Source organism: Carya illinoinensis, chromosome 12 (assembly GCF_018687715.1).
Source record: "Carya illinoinensis cultivar Pawnee chromosome 12, C.illinoinensisPawnee_v1, whole genome shotgun sequence".
Classification (NCBI taxonomy): Eukaryota; Viridiplantae; Streptophyta; class Magnoliopsida; order Fagales; family Juglandaceae; genus Carya; species Carya illinoinensis.
This window is the reverse complement of record NC_056763.1, coordinates 4,420,264-4,443,457: the sequence shown is the minus strand read 5'-3', so window position 1 is coordinate 4,443,457 and position 23,194 is coordinate 4,420,264. Positions and strand designations below refer to the sequence as shown.

At 36.9% G+C, this 23,194-nt stretch overlaps 1 non-coding gene across 1 annotated transcript; it reads right to left on the bottom strand.

The window, feature by feature from the left end:
* Positions 1-3,609: 3,609 nt before the first annotated feature.
* On the bottom strand, positions 3,610-3,713 carry LOC122290580. The gene has a single exon (XR_006236443.1). It is a non-coding gene; the product is annotated as a small nucleolar RNA R71 (small nucleolar RNA).
* Between the last annotated feature and the right edge of the window lie 19,481 nt (positions 3,714-23,194).

Sequence of the window (23,194 nt, the reverse complement as noted above, 5' to 3'; positions counted from 1 at the left end):
ATACGGTATTTTTTGAAAGCTCGCGGTGTTACAAATGACGGAGGAGAAGCAACGTAACAGTGTAATTTACACTGTAGCCGTGGGTAATAAATTACCCACTTTCGAACGGGGACAAACCAAGGCACGAAATTGATAGGAAAGGGTCTTGAGATATTTATGAAGCTAATGGCAATGAGTTTTGGCCGTGGGTGGTGGTGGAAATGGTTGTGGAAAGCCAAAAAGGGGCTGAACGGAGTTGAGCTCGTGGGAGCTGCTCCGGCAACGGATCGAGGCCGGAAATGGGTGGGTTAGGTCGGCAAGAGGTAGGGGAAGAAGCTCTGAAGAGATGGTGGCCAGAGGTGGTGCGACGGCGTCGAAATCAGTGAAAAACCGTGTGGCTTGGAGGAGCTCATGGTGGCTAACGGTTGCTCGGATGGAGGTGAAACTTGGTGGGGACGTTCATCGTTGAGAGGGAAAGAAAACTGGGTGGGTGGTGTAGGCCACGCTGATTGAGCTGAAATATTGCATGTTTTAGCTATTTAAAACCAATGTATTTTAAATTTTTCGTGACACTATTATTGGTTTTAGATGGAAAAATAGTTGATAAGCATAAATATGAATTGTAATTTTTAATTGATTGATATCATGTTTATGCTTAATTTTATAACTATAATTTAATTAGACAATATTTCCTCACATATATAGTTTATTTTTATAATCTATTTTTCTTTTAATTTATTTTTGAGTGTTATTTTTCTTCTTCTTATTTTTAGTTTAAATAAAATTCAGATGGAATTCGGTTGGAACTTGTGACCAAAAGTGCATATTAATTGAGAGGAACGAAGAGAAGAAATGAAGCAGTGTACTTGGGCAGCTAAAAATAAAGACGAAGACTTTCTTACTTGGTTGTTTAAAGATGCATGAAGAAAGCAATTTTCGGTGGATAAATACATACAATGTAAAAGTCAAGAACAAGTTTGGCAAAAGAAGAAGTGAAGGACAAAAGGGAATGGAGCTGGACGTATACGGAAAGAATGATGGTTGGTGCAGCTAATTGATTGTTTGGCTTTTTACGTTGATAAAGGAGAGGAAATCGGCGCTTGATTGAATTGGAGAGAGGGTGAGAAGGAGTTGGCTGGAGTGAGAAGGTGTCGGTCAGTTCAATGAACTTCTATTGTTGCTAGAGTATTGATGGGGGAGGGAAGACGTGTTGAGAGAATTGGAGAGAGGTAGAGTGAGACGTGGAAGGCTGGGATTAATTTTCCAAACCAGGAAATAGAGATGTACGTGGTTGAAATGGAGAGGTAAGAGGTCGGTTTGATTGAAGGAGTGAAAAAAGGCAATTTCCAGAAAAAGACGTGGGAGACGCTGGTAGAAAGAAGGGATAGTCTATGCTTGAGTTTTCTGACTTTATGCTGGATGGTAGAGATAAAGAGGGTTACGGCTTTTGAAGTGAGTAGAGGTTGGTGTGTAAAGAAAGAGTGCCGTGATTAAAGGGGAGTGAAGAGTGGAAAATCGATGGTGATTGAGGCTGGAATAAATTATTGTGATTGGAGGAGTGGACGACTAGGAGCAGCTATATATATATATATATATATATATGTTGCTGGACGAGAAAAGAGGAGGTCAGGAGCAATCGGTGTAAGGGTTGAGGGGCAGATTACGTAAGAGAGGTGAGTTGATAAATAGAGAGAGACGTGTAGGGAGTTGTGTTGTGCTTGAAGGGTGTCGGTGCAAATTATTTAAGGGAGTTGAGAGATGTGGATGTGCAGGAAATTAGCAGGGGGTGGTGATTTAAAGAGTCGGTTAGAGATTGATTTATGTGGGGAGTTGAGAGTGAGATGTTGTGCTGGACGTGTAGAGAGAAAGAGAAGTGTCGGTGCAGTAGGTACTTAGCTGTGCTTGAGTGATTAAAAAAAGAAAAAAGAGAGACGTGTGAGGAATTGAATTGGGCTGGAATTGAAAAAGAGAAGTCGGTGAGAGGCATTTCTTGTCCAGACTTTCGGTGGCAGCTCTCTCTCTTGTTTGAAGACTTTCTTTTGTTCTGTTTTCTAAGTTTTCCGTTGTTAATTCTTAGAATTCTCTCGTACTAGATTACTTCATTTTCTTGTTTTTACTTTTGGTAGGCGTCGGCTGAATTTCAGATTTTGTTGTTTCTAAATTATTGCTTAGTATTTCTTGTGTTAGTTATTTAATGGAGAATACTTATGTGAATTCTATAGTATTTGTAATAAATATGGTTGGCTAAATTTTCATACTAAGGTTAGAGGTGAAGTTTAATGATTTAAATATTGTTTCCGAATCCACGTAAAATTTATTCTACGAGATTGATCGATTGAAAGATTTTATTATTGGATATTTTGATTATCTATATACTCGTCTTGATTCATTGTGATTTCCGAATACAGTAAATGCTTGAGGAATCCCTGTGGTATTCAAATAAATTTATAAATGTTTTAATCATCAATCGTTCACGCTCGATCATAAGCGTCTGTTTTTCTTGATCTTAAATGCTAAATCTTCCAATTAAACGGAATCATTATTTTAGTTTAATTGAAGTAAATCAATCGGAAACAATATCATAAATTATTAGACGGATCCTCGAAACCTTAGTCTTTATCCATATCTTTATATTCGATTGTACGTTTCTTTTAGTAATTTCGTTTCATTGTCTGAATTTATTTTCTTTATCACAAAAGTCAATCCCTGTGGATTCGATCCTGTAAGATACTACAACACCTGTATACTTGCAGGTAAAAACTGCACTAAATTTTTGGTTCATTAATTTGAGTCAAAATTTAGTCACAACAAGTTTTTGGCGCCGTTGCCGGGGATTGCAACGTGTGATAATTTTTTAGAAAAAAAAAAATTTTAGTAATCTTTTGCTAATTGTTTTTCATATCCTTTTTGCAGGTACGATTTGTTTTCCAGAAAAGAGAGCATGTAACATTGCTTCCATCTTCATACCATTTGGTAATCTCATTAAAATATATATATATATATATAAATAAATAGATAAAAAAAAATTTTACTTTCTTGCTTGTTTTGCATTTTGTTTATTTTGTTTATTTTTAATATTTGAATGTACTTGATCCTCTATGATGAATGATCTCGTGGCAACGTGATCAAACGGGTAGATTGAGAAGAGAGGAAATTGTTTTAAAAGAATTGGTTAATACTTTGTCAGGTGATTCTAAAAATTCTCATACCATGGCTGACAATCGTAGTGTTCATGATGAACAAGAAAATGAGGCACAAAATAATCCGCCAATGAGAACTTTGCGCGAATATTTACAGCCTACAAGGACAAGTACTCCATCTTGTATGATTTTTCCTACGAATATGGGAAATTTTGATTTAAAACCGGGAGTAATCCAATTACTTCCCAAGTTTCATGGCTTAGATGCAGAAAGTCCTTATTTGCATTTAAAAGAATTTGAAGAGGTTTGTGCAACTTTACAAACTCAAACTATCAATAATGATGTTGTTAGATTAAAGTTGTTTCCTTTCTCTTTGAAAGAAAAAGCTAAAAATTGGTTGAACTCCTTGAGACCAAGATCTATTGGCACATGGCAAGAAATGCAAAGAAAATTTCTGAAAAAGTTTTTTCCTACTCATAGGACCAACACTCTTCGCAGAAATATTATGAATTTTTCTCAAAAGGAAAATGAAACATTTTTTTAGTGTTGGGAACGTTTTAAAGAATTGTTGCTAACTTGCCCACATCATGGCTATGAGACTTGGCGCACCATTAGTTTTTTCTATGAAGGTTTAACATCTCAAATGCGTCAGTTTGTAGAAATGATGTGTAATGGTGATTTTCTAAATAAAGATCCTGATGACGCTTGGGACTATTTTGACCAGTTAGCTGAAAATGCCCAATCTTGGGATAACACAGATCGTTCTGATCGGTCAAATAAGCCCAAACTCAGTGCCATGTCTCAAGAAGGTATGTATGTTCTTAAAGGAAATGATGATGTGAATGCTAGGATAGCAAGTCTGACAAGAAAAGTCGAAGCCATGGAACTTAGGAAGGTAAACTCGGCTAAGGCCATTGAAAAGGAAGAAGAAAATTGTGGCATTTGTGAGATTGGTGGACACCTAACTCAGGATTGTCCAACAATCCCCGCTTTTAAAGAGGTGTTGCACGATCAAGCAAATGCTATGAATTCTTATAGAAGACCATTTTCTTCCCCATATTCGGAAACATATAATCCTGGATGGAGAAATCACCCCAACTTTAGTTGGAGGAATGAATCCAATACAAATCAAAATCCTCAAGGGCCATCTTCTTCTAGTCCTTATGTGCCTCCACATAAGAAAACCTTTGAGGAAACATTACAGTCTTTTATGCAGGGACAAGCAAATATCAACCCTCAGACAATGCAGGCCATTACTGAGATGAGAAGTTCTATTAGCGACTTGACCTCTGCATTACATGCTCAAGAGAAGGGTAAGTTTCCTGCTCAACCTCAGCCGAATCCCAAAGGTAAATTTGAGGTAAGAAATTTAAATCCCTCTGATTCAAAATTTGAACATGCCAAGTCCATCACCACTCTACGCAGTGGAAAAATAATTGATAAGAGTATTTCAACAACGAAAGTTGATGAGACCAACAACTCTTTAAATTCCAAGAGTGATGGTGAACGTGAGAAGGTTGAATTGGATGTGCTTGTAAAAGCCCCAATACCTGCCCCATTTCCCCAAAGATTGCAACATTCTCACAAGTTGGTTCAAAATGCCGATATTCTTGAAATTTTTAAACAAGTAAAAATCAACATTCCTTTGTTGGATGCAATCAAACAGATTCCTTCGTATGCTAAATTTTTGAAAGATTTGTGCACAGTAAAGCGTACGATGAAGGTGCAGAAGAAGGCTTTTCTCACTGAGCAGGTAAGCGCCATCCTCCAGAACAATTCTCCACCAAAGTACAAAGACCCGGGTTGTCCAACAATTTCCTGCGTGATTGGAAATTTTAAAATTGAAAAAGCTTTACTTGACCTCTGAGCTAGTGTTAACCTCCTACCCTACTCGGTATATGAGCAGTTGGGTCTTGGTGAACTTAAACCCACCAAGGTAACACTCCAACTTGCTGACCGTTCAATTAAAATACCGAGAGGGATAGTTGAGGATGTGCTAGTTCAAGTAGGAAAATTTTATTTTCCAGTGGATTTCATTGTTTTGGACACAGAACCTGTCTTTGATGTTTGCACTCAAATTCCTATAATTTTGGGTAGGCCATTCCTTGCGACCTCAAATGCTTTAATAAATTGTAGGAGTGGTGTGATGGTAATTTCTTTTGGCAACATGACTTTGGAGTTGAATATTTTCAATATTTGTAAACAACCTGGTAATGATGATGATGTGCAGGAAGTAAATCTGATCCAAACTCTTGTTCAAAATAAATTTGATTTGTTAAGTTTTTCTGACCCTCTTGAGGCTTGTTTGGTTCATGGTGAAAATTTTGATGATGATTCTGTACTTGCATCTATGAATTTTTTGCTAGAATCTATTCCTATAATGGACACTGATAAATGGAGAACACATTTTGAGGAATTACCACCTCATGATGTCGTGTCTCTCCCTTCAAGTGTGCAAACACCAAAACTCGACTTGAAATCTCTACCTGCTGATCTCAAATATGCATTTTTAGGCCAAGCAGAGACATTACCAGTGGTCATTTCATCAAGACTGGATGAAATTCAGGAGAAAAAATTAATTGGTGTTCTCATTGAACACAAAGAGGCAATAGGATGGACCATAGCTGATATCAAAGGTATCAGTCCTTTGATTTGTACCCACAGGATTTATTTAGAGGACAATTCTAAACCCTCTAGAGAAATGTAGCGTAGACTGAACCCCAACATGAAAGAAGTTGTCAAAGCAGAGGTGTTAAAACTTCTGGATGTAGGGATCATTTACCCTATTTCTGACAGCAAATGGGTTAGTCCCACGCAGGTGGTACCCAAGAAATCTGGTGTGACTGTAGTTAAGAATGCTAACAATGAATTGATCCCAACTAGAGTTACTATTGGTTGGCGTATGTGCATTGACTATAGAAAACTGAATTCTGTCACCAGAAAGGATCATTTTCCCCTACCATTCATGGATCAAATCATTGAACGTGTAGCGGGCCATAAATTCTATTGCTTCCTAGATGGTTATTCTGGATATAACCAAATTGAGATTGCTCCTAAAGATCAAGAAAAGACCACTTTTACATGTCCATTTGGTACCTTTGCATATCGAAGGATGCCATTCGGACTTTGTAATGCTCCTGCTACATTTCAACGATGCATGATGAGCATATTCAGTGACATGGTAGAGCGTTTCGTTGAAATATTCATGGATGATTTTTCTATTTTTGGTAATTCATTTGATGAATGTTTAACTCATTTGGAAAAAGTGCTGATTAGATGCAAAGAAAAGAATTTGATTTTAAACTGGGAGAAGTGCCATTTTATGGTCACTCAAGGGATTGTTCTTGGTCACATTGTTTCTTCTCAAGGTTTTGAAGTGGACAAGGCTAAAATTGAATTAATTTCTAAATTGCCCATCCCAAAGAACATCAGGGATATCAGATCTTTTCTAGGTCATGCAGGTTTTTACAGGAGGTTCATTAAAGGCTTCAGCACAATTTCTAGACCTTTGTGCAATTTATTGTCAAAGGAAAATTCTTTTGTGTGGACTGATGATTGTGAGTTAGCTTTTACAAAGCTAAAAGGTATGTTGATTTCAGCTCCAATTATGTGATCACCTAATTGGAATTTACCATTTGAGATTATGTGTGATGCTAGTGATTATGCTGTTGGAGCTGTTTTGGGCCAACGTAGGGACAAAAAGCCTTGTGTTATTTATTATGCAAGTAGAACTTTAAACAGTGCTCAAATGAATTATTCAAAAACTGAAAAAGAGCTACTTGCAGTAATTTTTGCACTTGACAAATTTCGCTCTTATTTGATTGGATCTCAAATTGTCATCTTTACTGATCATGCTGCGTTAAAGTACCTTTTAGCGAAAAAAGATGCAAAGCCAAGGTTACTTAGATGGATCCTTTTGTTGCAAGAATTTGATTTGATAATCAAAGATAAAAAAGGAGTTGAGAATGTCGTTGCTGATCATCTGTCTAGACTTGTTCTTTCAAATTCCATAGAGACAGTTCCTATTAAAGACACATTTCCAGATGAGCAACTCTTTGGTATATCTCAAGTGCCATGGTACGCTGACATTGCTAATTTTCTTGCTACAGGTGAAATTCCTCACATTTGGACTCAACAAGATAAGAGGAAATTTTTTGTGGAGGTAAGAAAATTCTTTTGGGATGATCCATATCTGTTCAAGTATTGCCCAGATCAGATAATTAGACGATGTGTTCCCAATAACGAATTTCAAAATGTGATATCTTTTTGTCACTCTGGGGCATGTGGTGGCCACTTCTCTGGAAAGAAAACTGCTTTTAAAATTTTGCAATGTGGCTTCTATTAGCCTACCATTTTCAAAGACACCCATGAATTTTGTAAAACTTGTGAGCGCTGTCAAAAATTGGGAGGGATTACCCGCCGGAATATGATGCCATTAAATCCAATCTTGGTTGTTGAAATATTTGATTGTTGGGGCATCGATTTTATGGGACCCTTCCCAGTTTCTTTTGGCAATCTCTACATTTTGGTAGCTGTGGATTATGTGTCCAAATGGATTGAGGCTATTCCATGCAAAAACAATGACCACAAAGTGGTACTAAAATTTCTGAAAGAAAATATTTTATCAAGGTTTGGAACACCTCGAGCCATTATCAGTGATGGGGGTAAACATTTTTGTAATAAACCTCTCGAGGCCTTAATGCGAAAATATGGTATTATCCATAAGGTTGCTACCCCTTATCATCCACAAACAAGTGGCCAAGTTGAGGTATCTAATCGGGAGATAAAATTTTTTTTGGAAAAGACGGTTAACCCAAGCCGCAAAGATTGGTCTTTACGACTAACCGACGCACTTTGGGCATACCGTACTGCTTTTAAAACCCTGATTGGTATGTCCCCATATCGACTCATTTTTGGAAAGGCATGTCACTTACCTGTGGAATTGGAACACAAAGCTTATTGGGCAATCAAGAAATTTAATTTTGATTTGGATAAAGCTTGCTCTCTTCGTAAGTTTTAGCTTAATGAGTTGGAAGAAATCAAGAATGAAGCTTACGAAAACTCTCGCATTGCCAAGGAGAGAATGAAAATTTTTCATGACAAAAATATTTTTCGAAAATCTTTTGAGCCTTTGCAAAAAGTTTTGTTGTATAATTCAAGGCTCCATTTGTTTCCTGGCAAACTTCGATCCCGATGGATTGGTCCCTTTGTTGTAAAAACTGTTTATCCTTTTGGGGCTATTGAGATAGAAAATCCAGAGAATGATAATTTTTTTAAGGTTAATGGACAAAGGTTGAAACCATTTTTGGATGATTTTACTCCAGAGGTTGAGTCCACTACTCTGGAGGATCCTGCGTATCAGAATTAATTTCTGATTCCTTAGTGTATATACCGTATGTGTTTGTTTTGTTTTTCCTTCTTTTGTTTTCTTTTGTGTTTTTAACTTTGACAGAAATCTACTCCTTATATGCACTCGAGTATCTCAGGTGAATTCGTTCCTCTCTGTTTAATCATTTTCGTCTCAATATATGTTCTGCAGTGTTTATCTTGCTCCAATTCATGTCTGTATAGCATACATCATCAAACATTCAATTGCTGAACATTGAGGACAATGTCACATTTAGTTGGGGGGAGGGTTTTCTGTTGAAAATTTAGTATTACTTAAAAAAAAAAAAAAATGGATCTGTCCGTGACCTGACAAGAGTAGCTGGAGATTTGAAAAAAATTGCCTAATGTTGTTGACAAACGAGATTGAAGGCTTCGAGTTTATAAGAAATGTCATTTTCACCGAAAAAAAATCACATTACTCTTTGACTTGGATGATAGCTCGTCTGGTTCTTTATGCTATCTCTATAAAATCAGTCCTGAAGTTCATCCAATCCGCATCAAGTTTTCTTCTCATCTCTATAACTCATTTGCATTCTTTCAACATTCTCGTTTTAAGCCTTCTATTCTTTTGTCAATGGCTCATTCTTCTAACATTTCTCTAAATCCATCCATGAGGCATTCTGCATCTCAACCTCCTGTCCTTTCTGCAACTACCATTGGTGCCATGATGCAACAAAAGAATAATAGTTTGGCTAATAAGTCAGACTCCGATGCTATCTACGACTTGGTGAGTCTTGGGACTCGCTACTCATCCTCTATTGTTACTTTTTCCCAGCGGGTACAAGCTAAAAACCATGAGGTTGAAAGGCTTAAAGAATAAATTGTTGTACTTCAACGAATTGTTCAAGAGTCTCACAGAAGGGAAGGAATCATTCGGCAGAAGAATAAACAGTTGAAATCTCTATTAGATTCTTCATTCCGCTTGCCAGTTCCCATGGATAGGGATGACATGATATTGTATGAAGAGAATGAGCGTCTCAAACATGAGGCTAAGAACCTCAAGTTTATGTAAAAAAAAAAAAAATATATATATATATATCTCTCTATTTTTATGAACTTTGGTCTATCTTTTATTCATAACATGCATCATATCTATTTCTCTTCTAATCATACACAATCTATCTTCCGGTAAAGGTTTTGTGAATATATCTGCTAACTGATTGTGTGTGTTAAAAAAAAAATGTGAGGTGCATTGAAACATAAATGATTAACACACTTCTAGCATGTTTGTTAGATTTGAGTATCTTGGTGGAGTAGTTGAGCGGAATTATTTTGTGAAGATTTATTTTCAACCTTAAGCATAGAACATGACTTATGATGCATCATATTTTGTTGAGGAGTGACTTGAAACACCGGGATGCGATATCTATAAAAATGAGAATTAGTATGATTAGTATAGAATGAAAGGCAAGTTTTGAAAGAACATTTTGCACATGCTTACACTTGTAGTGTTCCTCATTAATGTTCATTGATTTAAAATAGGAGAAGTAAATTGCAGGACTACCGAGCCTTATACATAAAAAAAAATAAATAAAAAAATAAAATAAAAAAAAAAGAGAAAAGAAAAAGGAAAATCGTGTAAGTTTTCCTAAATAAAGGGCTAGAAATAGTTACCCAAAACTTTGGGAGTTGAATGTTCAACCTTTAAACAGAGTTGGCGTGAAAACTGCTAGTCCCTTAGGCTTTGAGGTAGTTAGAATCAATAATGATTAATCTTAAGGTTGAAAAATCCTATGATAAATCATGTTTATTAGTGAGGAACATACAGAGGTTTAGCCACACACACATATCCGAGTTCCAAGACATTTGCCCCAATTCTATATGAACAGTTATTGAGACTTTCCTGGTGGATACAACTCCTGGTGTTGAGTAGTCACGAATCGATTTTTTGTGAGAATTCATAATTATGTTTGATTGTTTTTGTTTGAATTTCGAGCTTTATGCAATATTCATCTCAATTAATTTTCACTATTTTGCTTAAGGATTAGCAAAAAGCTAGCTGGGGGGTGTGATTGAGCTGAAATATTGCATGTTTTAGCTATTTAAAACCAATTTATTTTAAATTCTTCGTGACACTATTATTGGTTTTAGATGGAAAAATAGTTGATAAGCATAAATACGAATTGTAATTTTTAATTGATTGATATCATGTTTATGCTTAATTTTATAACTATAATTTAATTGGACAATATTTCCTCACATATATAGTTTATTTTTATAATCTATTTTTCTTTTAATTTATTTTTGAGTGTTATTTTTCTTCTTCTTATTTTTAGTTTAAATAAAATTCAGATGGAATTCGGTTGGAACTTGTGACCAAAAGTGCATATTAATTGAGAGGAACGAAGAGAAGAAATGAAGAAGTGTACTTGGGCAGCTAAAAATAAAGACGAAGACTTTCTTACTTGGTTGTTTAAAGATGCATGAAGAAAGCAATTTTCGGTGGATAAATACATACAATGTAAAAGTCAAGAACAAGTTTGGCAAAAGAAGAAGTGAAGGACAGAAGGGAATGGAGCTGGACGTATACGGAAAGAATGATGGTTGGTGCAGCTAATTGATTGTTTGGCTTTTTACGTTGATAAAGGAGAGGAAATCGGCGCTTGATTGAATTGGAGAGAGGGTGAGAAGGAGTTGGCTGGAGTGAGAAGGTGTCGGTCAGTTCAATGAACTTCTATTGTTGCTAGAGTATTGATGGGGGAGGGAAGACGTGTTGAGAGAATTGGAGAGAGGTAGAGTGAGACGTGGAAGGCTGGGATTAATTTTCCAAACCAGGAAATAGAGATGTACGTGGCTGAAATGGAGAGGTAAGAGGTCGGTTTGATTGAAGGAGTGAAAAAAGGCAATTTCCAGAAAAAGATGTGGGAGACGCTGGTAGAAAGAAGGGATAGTCTATGCTTGAGTTTTCTGACTTTATGCTGGATGGTAGAGATAAAGAGGGTTACGGCTTTTGAAGTGAGTAGAGGTTGGTGTGTAAAGAAAGAGTGCCGTGATTAAAGGGGAGTGAAGAGTGGAAAATCGGTGGTGATTGAGGCTGGAATAAATTATTGTGATTGGAGGAGTGGACAACTAGGAGCAGCTATATATATATATATATATATATGTTGCTAGACGAGAAAAGAGGAGGTCAGGAGCAATCGGTGTAGGGGTTGAGGGGCAGATTACGTAAGAGAGGTGAGTTGATAAATAGAGAGAGACGTGTAGGGAGTTGTGTTGTGCTTGAAGGGTGTCGGTGCAAATTATTTAAGGGAGTTGAGAGATGTGGATGTGCAGGAAATTAGCAGGGGGTGGTGATTTAAAGAGTCGATTAGAGATTGATTTATGTGGGGAGTTGAGAGTGAGATGTTGTGCTGGACATGTAGAGAGAAAGAGAAGTGTCGGTGCAGTAGGTACTTAGCTGTGCTTGAGTGATTAAAAAAAAAAAAAGAGAGACGTGTGAGGAATTGAATTGGGCTGGAATTGAAAAAGAGAAGTCAGTGAGAGGCATTTCTTGTCCAGACTTTCGGTGGCAGCTCTCTCTCTTGTTTGAAGACTTTCTTTTGTTCTGTTTCCTAAGTTTTCCGTTGTTAATTCTTAGAATTCTCTCGTACTAGATTACTTCATTTTCTTGTTTTTACTTTTGGTAGGCGTCGGCTGAATTTCAGATTTTGTTGTTTCTAAATTATTGCTTAGTATTTCTTGTGTTAGTTATTTAATGGAGAATACTTATGTGATTTCTATAGTATTTGTAATAAATATGGTTGGCTAAATTTTCATACTAAGGTTAGAGGTGAAGTTTAATAATTTAAATATTATTTCCGAATCCACGTAAAATTTATTTTACGAGCTTGATCGATTGAATTGGATATTTTGATTATCTATATACTCGTCTTGATTCATTGTGATTTCCGAATACAGTGAATGCTTGAGGAATCCCTGTGGTATGCAAATAAATTTATAAATGTTTTAATCATCAATCGTTCATGCTCGATCATAAGCGTCTGTTTTTCTTGATCTTAAATGCTAAACTTCCAATTAAACGGAATCATTATTCTAGTTTAATTGAAGTAAATCAATCGGAAACAATATCATAAATTATTAGACGGATTCTCGAAACCTTAGTCTTTATCCATATCTTTATATTCGATTGTACGTTTCTTTTAGTAATTTCGTTTCATTGTCTGAATTTATTTTCTTTATCACAAAAGTCAATCCCTGTGGATTCGATCCTGTAAGATACTACAACACGTGTATACTTGCAGGTAAAAATTGCACTAAATTTTTGGTTCATTAATTTGAGTCAAAATTTAGTCGCAACACACGCCACCGGCGAGCGGTAGTTCTAGGCTGTGAAAGCAACCGGCGACAGGGGGAAAAACAGGGCTGGTGCCGTGACTTTCAGGGGCTCGTGACGACTAACGGCTGGTCTGATGGCTTTGAAAATTGGTGGGGATGATCTCTGGTGGGAGGGGAAGAGAATGGTGGGGGTGGTGCACTACACGGCGGCCGGATGGTGGAGAACTGGGCTGACAAACAGGCGGCGACGGGAAGGAGAAAGGGAAGAGGTAGCGCGCGAGGAGAGAGGAAACGGGGAAGACAAGAAGAAGAAAAAGAAGGAAAGGAAAGAAAAGAAGAAAAAGAAAAGGGAAAAGGGAAAAAGAAAAAGAGAAAAGAAAAGAATGAGGTCCAATCGTCACTCCAGAATCCAAAAACTGATCCACCGAAAACGATTTTAAAAACCGTAAAATGACTAAAATAAATTAAACACAACATCAAATATATTAAAACCAATTTAAAATACAATAATTTAAAATAAAAAGAACTAATATATTAAATAAATTAAAAGTGCCTTCAGTGAAAATACACGTAAAAACGGGTCATCACATCCTCCCCCCCTTAAAAACAAATTTCGTCCTAAAAATTTGCAAGATCAAACTACAGCGCCAAAAAGATATAGGATACAACTCTGAACATAATTGAGAGATACATATCAACGACAACTCCCAACAAATCCAATGGTTATTATATTCACACCATAAATTACTAATATCAACGACGTCTCTGCTTTACCTTCCAAACTTTCATCCCATTCCAACTTTGGTAACCTAATAGCTACTTCCAAAGTTAACCATCCATAAACCAAATTGCACGACCAAATGATTAATCTCCCATTAAAACTTCGAATCACTACTAATTCTTCAAAATCAACACAAAATTTGAACTTCTAAGAATCTCCAAAAATCATGCTTTCGCGCGCACTCTGATAACTCACCAAAATACATAAAGGCTATATCCTCAAAAATTAATATCATGAAGTACAAGCTCAATCCACACCTAATCACAAGAAAACCTTTACCACATTTCTATAGAAAATCATATACCTCCAAAACCCACAAATCTCCACTCATTCCTCAGTTGGCCATCGCTGCCCCAAATGAAAAATCAACATTCCGCAAAAGTACATCTATTGATTGATGACAGAAACCAGTACTAAACAACCTCCAGGCCCCAATTTGAAAACACAAAACATCATCCCAAAATACACGTCTCTTCTAAAGATAAGGAACATCTCCAAAATGCCCAAGTCCTTCCTGGCCAACCAACGAGAGCGCCTATAACCTCTATCCGATATCCCACACTTCAAGCTCATTACCTATATTTTGAATAACATCTAATCTTGCAATAACTCACTCACTATAAACTACCACTGACTTCACCTAGACATAAACGAAATGCTCTTGGTAACTCAACCATCTACTCGTACTCTCAAAAACTCTAGTTTTAACACAACTAATTCCTTCAGTAGCACTTCACAAATAAATCTCAAGACAGGCCATACTGTTTAAATTTTCAATCCATCAAAAACTATTAAACAACATTCAAGGATCCTACAGATCTATTACTTCATACATATGATCATGCTACCCACCTTTGATGCATAAGTTTCAACTTCCAAGATTTATTACTTCATACACTACATATGGTGACCTAACGATCTCTTTTCAAGTTAAATAACCATATCCCCAATTCTCCCAACTGGATACTTGATCTCCAAAGAAAAGTATAGCCTCACCAATTTAAATTCCTATGACTTTAAGTCGCAATTAATTCTCAATATAAACACAACAGTCGTTTCAAACCATCATCCCAATGGGTAACCCGCTTCGACTGCACATTCCGTTGAACTTACCAAACAACTCAAATCCAAAATCTCTTGAATTTAATATTACCACACAGATTCCTCTTCAACTCCTACCAAGCCAAAAATAGATGAGACTAGGACCCGCACTCCCCGGAATCCATACACACATACCATTACTACTCATCGATCTCATGTACTCTTAGCCAACACCACAAATCATTCAAACGTACAAGTGATCCGTTATCACATTTCCATCACCTGGACTTATATCCTCAACTCAACAAGAATCATTCTTGAATCTACTCAACTTATATCCTTAAATCAGCAACTAGCCATTGCTTAAAGTTTGGTCCCGAGAATGACCTTAAACCTGCTAAGAATCCATTCCCAAAAGTCTACGGATCGTATAGCCTCAAATTCAATCGTATTTAATACCAACACAAAATCTACTATTTCCAACACCCTGATGGACCTATATCTTTCGAATCGATAGAATCATTTCCTAAAATCTGCCACTACAACCTCGAGTCAACAATAATTATTTTCTAAACTACCTCGATATCTTCAATCCTTAAAGAGATACACGAACTAGGTCATTACCTCCAATCCTCAAAGAAATCTACTCTAGAAAATTTTCATATTAATAACTCAACTCCAATTAACCCCATTTTAATGGTTACAAACTAATCACTCAGTAGAGTAGATCAAGCTACAGCACCAAGTCTGTAAAATTGAGAACTCAATTCTTATTAAAAATCAGTCCTACAATTCTGCAATTCTAAAACCTTAAATTAAATACGGATCATCTTCCGGAACTTCTACGATCAAGGAACTTACATCCCATAAAAGAAAAATCGACTCTCAAATCCTTCAAATTCTAAAACATTACTAGATAATAAATCATTTTCTGAAATTCTCAAGATTGGTAGCTTTAATCCAAAACATTCACCTTAAAAGCTTGTAAAATCTAAAGCCCCAATTGCTACCAAATTATTCATCCGAATCACAAAATCTAAAACTCGAAATTAATTATTCTGCACCCCCCCCAAAGCTTGTCGAACCTAACACCTTAATTATCATAAACTTATTTTCCTAAAATCTATAAGGCCCCAAACTTTAAAACTTTACTAAAACTTCATAAAATCTAACATCGAAATTTGTTGAACTTACAACCTACTATGTTATAGACCATTTTTTATAAACTCCACGGAACCAAAGAACTCAATTATTCTACTTCCCTAAAAGATCACCTAGATCATGCCACTCTCTCCAAGCCTCGATAATATATATAAAAAAAACAAACCATACCAGGCATTCATCACTAAAGATTAGATTAGTCCCCTACCTGCCATGACTCCATCATTCTGAGTCTCTGTAACCTCGCCTCCAATGGTATCAAGAGTCACTGCGTACATTCGAGCCCAAGCTAATTGCCTCTGGTTAGGTCTACCACTGCAACGAGTTCCCCGGCTTTCTTGAACTCGACTAGGGCACTCACGAGCAAAATGCCCCGTCTGACCGCATTCAAAACATTGGTTACTACCCAGACGACACTCGCCTCCGTGAGCTCTCTTACTTCTTCCACAAACTGGCACTCATCCTCCCATACGCACTCCAGAGACTGCTTATGGTCGAGTCCCGATCCGCTGAACAAACTTCTGAGGTGAACTCGAACTACTTCCTTCACCAGTAAAACTCCGCCTCTTTTGTCCTGGAGGGGAGCCCATACTCAGATTATTCTCTCGCTCTACAAGAGTGGCCACGTCCACTAAATCCTGAAAAGTGGAAATCCTGTGGCCAACCACCATTTTGCGTATATCAAGACGCAGACCCTCCTCACTCGGCCTGCATTTCCTCCGAGGCGATGAGGTGGGGAGCAAATCGTCCAAGTTCTATAAATCTCCGGGCGTACTGTTCCACGGTCATGCTCCCTTGGACCAAGCTTGAGAACTCTCTTGCTTTTTGCCACCTCACGGAAGCGGGAAAGAAGCGATCATTAAACTCTTTCTTGAAGCGCTGCCAGGTCACAGCGGCGAAAGACCCCAAACCTTAAATAAAATTCCCTTAAACATATCCTTAAAGTTCATTGAACCTACACTCTCCTATACTATAGCCTCGTTACATAAATTCTACAAAACCTTGACCTCAATCATCTTAAGCGACTTAAAGCTAATTCCTCTCCTTATTGCTTCGTGAGTTCCCACCTTACAAAGATTGCCTAAACCATGACATTTCCTATAGACCTCAACATCATACAAGCAAACCACATCGCTAAAAATTCAATCCTACTACAGTAAATGTTCATGCCTAATAATAGTATCCTCGATTATACCGCCTTCCTGCCACAACACAACCTTTGACCCCCTTTAAGAAAAACAATTAAAACCAACCACATAAAACCAAAAACCAAAAAACCAAAACACATAACAAGAAACAAAAGAAACCAGCATGCAATAACATAACTAAATAAATACAAACAAGTTAAATCAAATAGCAATTATACTTAAAATAAATTTCAAAACACAACTTTAAAAACATTCTGGTACTACCTACGGGACATGTGGTTTTACCTAGAACCAAACCGCTCTGATACCACCTGTGATGCCCCCAAATCCCCACGCACGGACACAGGGAAAGCAAGACGTCCGGATGATGAGAACACAGGTCACCACCCTATCGATGAGTGTCAAGTGTGTGTAAAAGTAACAAATGTGCAAAAGAAAATACAGCGGATAAGGAAAATCATATAACTAAGTACTATAATTTTTCTTAGTTTAATATAAAACTGTTTAAAATATACATAATAAAATATTATAAGATACAAATATTGGTTTAAAACCAACTACAAAGCATAGACTTTAACTCAGCACTCCGGCGGTGCCGCATCCCTAGGCTCAGCCTCCTCTTCCTCGAACTCTGCACCAAAATCTACGTTACCAAAAATGGTGCCGCTTCTGCTCAATCTCTTTTTCACTCATTCTTTTTTTATCACTCTAATTTTCACTCTTTCTTTTCTGAGCAACCTCACTTTTCAGTTTTAGTTGGTCCTCATAGACCTGGCTTGGAGTTAAAGGAGCAAGCTTGATTGTTTTGCCCTCCTTTACAAAACTGTACATGTTTTTGAACCCATCATGTGTCACCCTCCTATCATACTACCATGGCCTCCCCAACAAAATATGGCCAATATGCATAGGCACAACATCACAAAGCACCTCATCTAGATACCTCCCAATTGAAAAAGGAACTAACACTTGTCTATCCACCCTAAATTTCCCACAATCATTCAACCACTGTAATTTGTATGGTCTAGAGTGTTTTAAGGTTGGTAAATTTAATTTCTCAACCGAAGAAGTGCTAGCCACATTAGTACAACTCCCTCCATCAATGATCATACTACATTGTTGTCGACGTGGCATCTAGTATGGAAAATGTTCTCTCTCTGTTGCTTGGCATCATCCACCTTAATGTGTGTGTTGAGAGCATGCCTGGAAACAAGAGACTCACTCATGGCATATATCACTCCTTTGTCATCACTAGCATCAACCAATTCGGGCATCCCATCACAATCATCCTCACTCTCAGTCATCACCTCCCCATTGTCACGCATAATCATTACTCGCCTATTTGGATATTGAGAAGTGATGTGCCCTGAACCCAAACACTTAAAGCATTTAATATCTCTATTCCTTGAAGGTTGAGATTCTACCTTGGGTTTTCTGCTAGGTCCCTCATCTTTTCCCTTAGGTGGTTCAATCTTTCTCTTTGCTTCAGCTGGATCATTCCTATCCCACTTTGATTTCCAAGTAGTGCTAGAAACTGAAGTGTACCTTGTTGTCCGTTTCTCTTTAATTGCCTCTCCACCTTCATAGCCATGTGCACCATGTCCTCTATCTCCACATAATGTTGCAATTCAACCACATTGGCTATGTCTCTATTCAAACCACTCAAAAATCTAACCATGGTGGCCTCTCGGTCCTCCTCTACATTAGCCCGAATCATAGCCACCTCCATCTCCTTATGGTAATTCTCCACACTCCTAGACCCCTGTGTTAGATTTTGGACCTTTTGATAAAGGTCCCTATAGTAGTGACTAGGTACAACTCTCCGCCTCATGAGAGCTTTCAACTCTCCCCATGTCTCTATAGGCCTCTCATGATTCCTCCTCCTGGTGGTCACTAATTGATCCCACCAAATAATAGCATAATTCAGTGAATTCAATTACCGCCAACTTCACTTTCTTCTCCTCAGAGTAATTACGACAATCAAATACCAAATCTATTTTTTTTCTCCCACTCTAGATAAACCTCTGGGTCAGTTCTACCTTGGAAAGATGGTATTTTCATTTTGATGCTCCCCAAGTCTCTATCGACACCATCTCGACCCCCTAGGTTCCCCTCAAATCCTCTTTCATGCCTAACTCCTCTATGTCTACCCAACCCAATTTCAGACATTAGGTCTTCCTCATCCTCATCATCTCCTTCATTCTCATGTGCATTTTCAACCCTAGGCTCACGTCGCCTCCGATTTCTCCCACCTTGAAAATTTCTAATCTCTACTTGTTGTTGATTTATCCTATCCTCCATTTGCTCCAATAGCATGTTCATCAGCTCAAATTGTTGTTGCATGGCTTGCAACACAAATGAGTGATCTGCTATCCCCTTGGGTGATGAGCCACTGCAGTGAGACATTGTAATGTGCAGCAAAAAAAAAATGTTAGTAGAAAAATAAAGGACCTCACACGCTCCCTTACGTGCTTACACTCAAATGATGACACTCCACTCGTGTTTCACTCTGAATTGGCTTTTTTTTTTCTTTTTTTCTGATAATAATCTCACACTCTCTTACCTTTTGCTTCGAGTTTTCCCGCTCAAGTTCTCTCAGAACTAATTGAACTCAATCAAGACAAAGCAACTTTGTTTAATCCCAACTAGCAATTAGATCCAAGAAACAATAACAAGAGAAACACGGAAGGAAAAAAACGACATGAGAATCACAGAAATTATACGAATGGAAGAGTTACTATAACACAAGATACCAACTATAACGAAGGATGCACAACCCATATGATGAAAGGCTCAAGAAAAATTTTTGGATTTTTTTGTACTCTTTTTTTGTTTTTTTTTTTTTTCCTTTCTTTTCCTTATCTTATCTTTTCTTTTCTTTTCTTTTCCTTTCCTTTCTTTTCTTTTCTTTTCTCAACAATTCAACTACAAATAGGAATATCCAATTGTGATAATCAAACAATTGAATTTAAACACATACAAATTGACAAGGAAATAGAAGGAAATCAATGAAACCCTAGAAATTTCAAATCCTAGATGGTGCAAATTTTGGCAGCCCTAGGAAAAAATAAATTTTTGTGCTTTTTTTTTTTTTTTGGCAATCCTAGAACATTGAAGCCCTAGAATTAACAATACAATAAATAAAAAGATAGAATCAGACCTAATTGGAAACCTTGCTCTAAATACCAAATGATGTGAATCCTAATCGACTCGCTTTGAGACCTGATTACGCCCAAAGAATAACGCGGTAGTTATAGCACAACTTTGGGGTGTCGATTCCACAGGGAGACAAATTAAAAGAATAGCAAGAGGAACAAAGAAACTAAAGAAAAAAATATTAAATAAGTAATAGAGAACAAAGATTAGTTTTAAATGTAAATTCAAGTGAAGCAAAGTGATTAACAGAAAAAGTACTCAAATTTGACAAACAGTAGAGTGTCGGGAATCCCTTGCACAAATCTGGTATTTTAATTATTCTTAATTCATTGGATAACTCAATTAGGAACTCAATTCCCGCAATTCCCAATCGGAAGGTATAGATTTATAAACCAGACTAAAATCAAATATAACCCTTTGAAAAAGCATTCACCACTTTTAAAAAACGTGAATTACTACCCCTATTGATAAAATCCAATGACGACAATATACTTAGGAAGCGATATTGCAGCAAAAAACTAAATCAATATAGATAAATAATTGATCCAAACATAATCAAAGAACTAATCCATTCAATAGAAAAAGTATGACTGAATCCATAAACACAATAAATTCTATGATTATTCGGAGAAGAAAACATCAACGATGAATTGAGAATGATAAAACAAAAGAGTTTTAGCAATTGAAAATCAAATACATCAATTAACAATAAATTAAAAATACCATCTAATGTGCAAGTTCATCCCTAACCCTACTTGAGAATTTAGTTACCCATCAATATAATGGACAACAAAAATCTCCAGAGAAAACTGAAGCGAACGGTGGTCATGGAAGTGATTTTCTCCTCTATTCAAATCTGCCTCTTGTGCCTCTTCCTCCCCTCCATTTCGTGCTAATGATATGCTTATATAGGTTAAGAAAGAAACCCTAATGTCCTCTTGATTTCCGCATAAAAAAATCGCCTAAATTTTAGGACTTAGAATTTGGAAATCCTTATTAGAGACAAAGTTATATCCCTTTAAGATATCTTTCCAATGCATCAAGAATCGCATCAATCCGATATATGAATAAAAAGATACAGTCAAAACACTAAAGTATGTCCAGACTGTCTCCTAGCGAATTTCAGACTTGGACTTCTTGTGGTTTCATTTTGTGATTTTTTTCTTTTTCTTTTCTTCCAAATTGTTCTCAAACCCCATGAATGTCCTCCTTTGAATTTGACTGGGCTTGACTTGCTCTTTTATAAACTCTGAAATTAGACATAAAAAAACTGCTTAAGAGTATCCCAACGTAAATAGAAATTCAATTTAAGAATACACATTAATTCCTATGATTTCTATTCACATTTTAGCATTTTAGTCCAATAATAGGGTATATAGAGTGCATTTTCGCACACTCATCACACCCCCCAACTTACTCCTTGCTAGTCCCTAGCAATTTTCATGTCGAAACAACGAAAGAGACCAAAGAAAATTACACATAAAGGCCATCAAGTCACACTTTCCAGATTCACATATCAAAACAATCTAAGGAATCCAATAACCCATCAAGATCAATCCACCTATAGCAAAACACAGAGTGTGTGTGTGTTCTCCAAGCCATAACAATCGTACCCCACTAACCTTGACACATGCAACATCAAGAACATCTTAAGCAAAAGGTTCAACTCCATAACTCACGGGTATAATAGTGTTTTGTATAAGGGCTCTCTCTATGGAGTTGACAATGGGTGTATATACACTCTCATGGAAAATTAGGCAATTATGTACAAGCAATAAGCAAACATTGATCTTATGATAGGAACACTAACAAATGAGACTTCCATCAATCTTTCCAACAGCTTATTTAGGATCAAAATGGTCAACACAAAAGGTTGTAATGTGGCTTGGTTTTGGGGTTATATGAAAAAAAAAAAAGAATAAAAGGGATTCAAAAACTTCCAAGTACATACAAATGGAATTTTATTAAATATCTCAATAGACCACACTTCTCACTTAATATACTCTCCAACTTTTCAGATCATCAAATAATAATGCTTTTCCTTCTTCTTCCTTTTTTTTTTCCCAACAATTTGATGGACAAACACATGCCACTTTTGTATTCTTTCCATCTATACCAACTTCTCTTTTTTTCTTCTTTTTTTTTTTCCTTTTTTTTTTTTTGGAGCTCACTCAATTGAACACTTTGCAACTTATACTCTTCTCTTTTTTTCCGTCGTCTTCTTCTTCTCTTTTTTTTTTTTAATTGAAAATGATAAAATTAAAGAAAGAAAATACAAATTCTACACCTAGTATACACTTGGAAGTAAAAAGGGTAAGAAAATCTGTGTATAGGTTATACTCCAATGTGGAGAGGCATGGATGATATGGGCATATGAAAAGAAAAAGCTACAAGTGTTTTACTGGCTCAAAGTTGGCTACTAGGGGTCTATGATGGAAAGGATAGCTTGAAAGGCTCAAACGTTAATCCTAAGTTGACCTTCGTCATATCCCAAGTATATCCACCATTGTACCGCAAACCATGTAATGATATTATCAAAAGAAGTGCCCAATTCAATAGATCAATGAACGCTCATCACAATTTACTGCATTTGTATGCTCTCAATCCTCTCCAAACTCACATGAAAACTTAAGCAAAAGAGTTCTCTAGCTACATGTGTCAAACCACCATCTTACCACAAAACTTGGATAAGTGCGTTAAGGCTTCTGTGAATGTTTCAGCAAAAATGATCTGGTGGGTTTCGTGAAATCACGAAGATGGCTATGAATGAGAATGAGTACACATGTGAAAATGATGCACGTGTGATTGATGACTTGCAAAATTTCATATTGCAGATTTAACAAGTTCGCTCGAGCGGAGGCTTTTGGCCGCTCGAGCGAATTCAGGCAAATTCAAACGCTCGACTGCCGCTCGACAGGGAGCTCGAGCGGGTTGCTGAAAAACAAAGGTCGCTCGAGCGGAGGCTTTTGGCCGCTTGAGCGAAATCAGGCAGACTCGAACGCTCGATGTGCGCTCGACATCCCGCTCGAGCGAAAATCGTATTTTGACAGATTTAAGGTTTTCTGCCGTCACACCATATAAAAGGAATTTTTCGCTCTAGGGCCGTGACTTTTGACTGGAGAACACTT